A 5753-nucleotide genomic window follows, 5' to 3' on the forward strand; every position below is an offset into this window, starting at 1 on the left:
TTATCGAACTCAGGGAGGAAGAGGTCAAAGATATCCCTCTCATGCAACCCTGCAACCACAAAGCAAGAAGTCTCTTGTGTCCCCAACACACCTAATAGGTGCACTAGTTCGGCGAAGAGATAGTGAAATACAGGTGGTATGAATAAATGCGAGCAGTAGCAACGGCACCAGAAAAGTGCTTTGCTGTCCAGGACTGGTGTGTGGTTGATGGTGGTAATATTACAGGAAGTATAGATGCAGTATTACAGTAAACAAACAGCGATAGCAGTATTTAGGAACAAGGCCTAGGGATCATACTTTCACTAGTGGACACTCTCAACATTGATCACATAACAGAATAAATAGATAGATGCTAGACTCTACACCCTCTTGTTGGATGATGAACACCACTAACTGTGTAGGATTACACGAACCCTCAATGCCGGAGTTAACAAGCTCCACAATATTCAATGTTCATATTTAAATAACCTTAGAGTGCATAACAGATCAACATAACCAAACCAAGTACTAACATAGCATGCACACTTGTCACCTTCACACTACGAAAGGAGGAATAGATCACATCAATACTATCATAGCAATAGTTAACTTCATAATCTACAAGAGATCACAATCATAGCCTACGCCAAGTACTACACGATGCACACACTTGTCACCATTACACCGTGCGGGAGGAATAAACTACTTTAATAACATCACTAGAGTAGCACATAGATAAATTGTGATACAAAACACATTGCAATCATAAAGAGATATAAATAAGCACTTCACTACGCCATTCATAACGGTGAATAAGTATTACGTGAAATATAGCCTAAGAGACCCACACGGTGCACACACTCGTCACCTTTACACACGTGGGACAAGGAGTCTCCGGAGATCACATAAGTAAAACCCACTTGACTAGCATAATGACATCTAGATTACAAGCATCATCATATGAATCTCAATCATGTAAGGCAGCTCATGAGATTATTGTATTGAAGCACATAGGAGAGAGATTTACCACATAGCTACCGGTACAGCCCCGAGCCTCGATGGAGAACTACTCCCTCCTCATGGGAGACAGCAGCGTTGATGAAGATGGCGGTGGAGATGGCAGCGGTGTCGATGGAGAAGCCTTCCGGGGGCACTTCCCCGTCCCGGCGGCGTGCCGGAACAGAGACTCCTGTCCCCCAGATCTTGGATTCGCGATGGCGGCGGCTCTGGAAGGTTTTTCGTACCGTGGCTTTTTTCGTCTCGAGGTTTTAGGTCAGGGACCTTTTTATAGGCGAAGAGGCGGAGTCGGAGAGGCGACGAGGCGGTGACACACTAGGGGGGCGCGGGCCCCCCCTTGGCCGCGCCGGCCTACCATCTGGTGGGCATGTGGCCCCCCTCTGGCGACTCTCGGGTGTTCTGGAAGCTTCGTGCAATCCTAAGATGCTGGGCGTTGATTTCGTCCGATTCCGAGAATATTTCCTTACTAGGATTTACGAAACCAAAAATAGCGAGAAAACGAGCAACTGGCCCTTCGGCATCTCGTCAATAGGTTAGTTCCGGAAAACGCATAAATATGACATAAAGTATGCATAAAACATGTAGATATCATCAATAATGTGGCATGGAACATAAGAAATTATCGATACGTCGGAGACGTATCGGCATCCCCAAGCTTAGTTCTGCTCGTCCCGAGCAGTAAACGATAACAAAGATAATTTCTGGAGTGACATGCCATCATAACCTTGATCATACTATTGTAAACATATGTAATGAATGCAGCGATCAAAACAATGGTAATGACATGAGTAAACAACTGAATCATAAAGCAAAGACTTTTCATGAATAGTACTTAAAGACAAGCATCAATAAGTCTTGCATAAGAGTTAACTCATAAAGCAATAAATCAAAGTAAAGGTATTGAAGCAACACAAAGGAAGATTAAGTTTCAGCGGTTGCTTTCAACTTGTAACATGTATATCTCATGGATAGTTGTCAACATAGAGAAATATAACAAGTGCAATATGCAAGTATGTAGGAATCAATGCACAGTTCACACAAGTGTTTGCTTCTTGAGGTGGAGAGAGATAGGTGAACTGACTCAACATAAAAGTAAAAGAAAGGCCCTTCGCAGAGGGAAGCACTGATTGCTATATTTGTGCTAGAGCTTTGGTTTTGAAAACGTAAAGAGAGCATAAAAGTAAAGTTTTGAGAGGTGTTTGTTGTTGTCAACGAATGGTAGTGGGCACTCTAACCCCCTTGCCAGACAAACCTTCAAAGAGCGGCTCCCATGAAGGACGTTATCTCTACCAGCAAGGTAGATCATCCCTCTTCTCTTTTGTTTACACATGTATTTCAGTTTTATTTATGGATGACACTCCTCCCAACCTTTTGCTTACACAAGCCATGGCTAACCGAATCCTCGGGTGCCTTCCAACATTCACATACCATGAAGGAGTGTCTATTTGCAAAATTAAGTTGCTTACTGATGAATCAGAGCAAAACATGTGAAGAGAATTATTAATGAAGGTTGATTAATTGGGGGCTTGGAACCCCGCGCCAGCTCTTTTTGCAAAATTATTGGATAAGCGGATGAAGCCACTAGTCCATTGGTGAAAGTTGCTCAACAAGAATGAAAGATAAACACCACATACTTCCTCATGAGCTATAAAACATTGACACAAATCAGAGGTGATAAATTTTGAATTATTTAAAGGTAGCACTCAAGCAATTTACTTTGGAATGGCGGAGAAATACCATGTAGTAGGTAGGTATGGTGGACACAAATGGCATAGTGGTTGGCTCAAGGATTTTGGATGCATGATAAGTATTCCCTCTCGATACAAGGCTTAGGCTAGCAAGGTTATTTGAAACAAACACAAGGATGAACCGGTGCAGCAAAACTCACATAAATGACATATTGTAAACATTATAAGACTCTACACCGTCTTCCTTGTTGTTCAAACTCTTTACTAGAAATTATCTAGACCTTAGAGAGACCAATTATGCAAACCAAATTTTAGCAAGCTCTATGTATTTCTTCATTAATGGGTGCAAAGTATATGATGCAAAAGCTTAAACATGAGCACAACAATTGCCAAGTATCAAATTATCCAAGACATTTTATCAATTACTACATGTAGCATTTCCCGTTTCCAACCATATAACAATTAACGAAGCAGTTTCAACCTTCGCCGTGAACATTAAAAGCTTAAGAACACATGTGTTCATACGAACCAGCGGAGCGTGTCTCTCTCCCACACAAGCATTTATTCAAACAAAAACACAAACAAAAGCACACAGACGCTCCAAGTAAAGTACATAAGATGTGACCGAATAAAAATATAGTTTCAAGGGAGGAAACCTGATAAGTTGTCGATGAAGAAGGGGATGCCTTGGGCATCCCCAAGCTTAGATGCTTGAGTCTTCTTGAAATATGCAGGGATGAACCACGGGGGCATCCCCAAGCTTAGACTCTTCACTCTTCTTGATCATAGTATATCATCCTCCTCTCTTGACCCTTGAAAACTTCCTCCACACCAAACTCAAAGCAAACTCATTAGAGGGTTAGTGCATAATCAAAAACTCACATGTTCAGAGGTGACACAATCATTCTTAACACTTCGGACATTGCTCAAAGCTACTGGAAGTTAATGGAACAAAGAAATCCATCCAACATAGCAAAAGAAGCAATGCGAAATAAAAGGCAGAATCTGTCAAAACGAACGATCCAGTAAAGACGAATTTTATTGAGGCACCAGACTTGCTCAAATGAAAATGCTCAAATTGAATGAAAGTTGCGTACATATCTGAGGATCACTCACGTAAATTGGCATAATTTTCAGAGTTGCCTACAGAGAATTAGGCCCAGATTCGTGACAGCAAGAAATCTGTTTCTGCGCAGCAATCCAAATCTAGTATGAACCTTACTATCAACGACTTTACTTGGCACAACAATGCACAAAACTAAGATAAGGAGAGTTTGCTACAGTAGTAACAACTTCCAAGACTCAAATATAAAATAGAGGTACTGTAGCAAAATAAACACATGGGTTATCTCCCAAGAAGTTCTTTCTTTATAGCCATTAAGATGGGCTCAGCTGTTTTAATGATGCACTCGCAAGAAATAGTAGTTGAAGCAAAAGAGAGCATCAAGAGGCAAATTAAAAACACATTTAAGTCTAACATGCTTCCTATGCATAGGAATCTTGTAAATAAACAAGTTCATGAAGAGCAAAGTAACAAGCATAGGAAGATAGAACAAGTGTAGCTTCAAAAATTTCAGCATATAGAGAGGTGTTTTAGTAACATGAAAATTTCTACAACCATATTTTCCTCTCTCATAATAACTTTCAGTAGCAACATGAGCAAACTCAACAATATAACTATCACATAAAGCATTCTTATCATGAGTCTCATGCATAAAATTATTACTCTCCACATAGGCATAATCAATTTTATTAGTTTTAGTGGGAGTAAATTCAACAAAGTAGCTATCATTATTATTCTCATCATCAAATATAGGAGGCATATTGTAATCATAATCAAATTTATCCTCCATAACAGGCGGTACTAAAAGACTACTATCATTATAATCATCATAAATAGGAGGCAAAGTATCATCAAAGTAAATTTTCTCCTCAATGCTTGGAGGACTAAAAAGATCATGCTCATCAAAACCAACCTCCCCAAGCTTAGAATTTTCCATATCATTATCAACAATGGTGTTCAAAGTGTTCATACTAATATGTTCCATGGGTTTTTTAATTTTCGGATCAAACCATCCATGTCTTAAATCAGGAAATAGAATAAGAATCTCATTGTTGTCCATTATGCCAAACTAGTGTAAACAAGAAACAAAAAGATACAATTGCAGGATCTAAATGAAATAGCTTCGAGCACACACACAATGGCGCCAGAAAAGTACTTTACCTGGAACCGGAGTATGAGTGCCTTTTACCTTTCCTCCCCGGCAACGGCGCCAGAAAATAGCTTGATGTCTACGAGTGCTTCTATTCTTGTAGACAGTGTTGGGCCTCCAAGAGCAGAGGTTTGTAGAACAGTAGCAATTTTCCCTTAAGTGGATCACCCAAGGTTTATCGAACTCAGGGAGGAAGAGGTCAAAGATATCCCTCTCATGCAACCCTACAACCACAAAGCAAGAAGTCTCTTGTGTCCCCAACACACCTAATAGGTGCACTAGTTCGGCGAAGAGATAGTGAAATACAGGTGGTATGAATAAATGCGAGCAGTAGCAACGGCACCGGAAAAGTGCTTTGCTGTCCGGGACTGGTGTGTGGTTGATGGTGGTAATATTGCAGGAAGTATAGATGCGATAAAACAAGTAAACAAACAGCGATAGCGATATTTAGGAACAAGGCCTAGGGATCATACTTTCACTAGTGGACACTCTCAACATTGATCACATAACAGAATAAATAGATAGATGCTAGACTCTACACCCTCTTGTTGGATGATGAACACCACTAACTGTGTAGGATTACACGAACCCTCAATGCCGGAGTTAACAAGCTCCACAATATTCAATGTTCATATTTAAATAACCTTAGAGTGCATAACGAGATCAACATAACCAAACCAAGTACTAACATAGCATGCACACTCGTCACCTTCACACTACGAAAGGAGGAATAGATCACATCAATACTATCATAGCAATAGTTAACTTCATAATCTACAAGAGATCACAATCATAGCCTACGCCAAGTACTACACGATGCACACACTCGTCACCATTACACCGTGCAGGAGGAATA

Source organism: Lolium rigidum, chromosome 7 (assembly GCF_022539505.1).
Source record: "Lolium rigidum isolate FL_2022 chromosome 7, APGP_CSIRO_Lrig_0.1, whole genome shotgun sequence".
NCBI lineage: Eukaryota > Viridiplantae > Streptophyta > Magnoliopsida > Poales > Poaceae > Lolium > Lolium rigidum.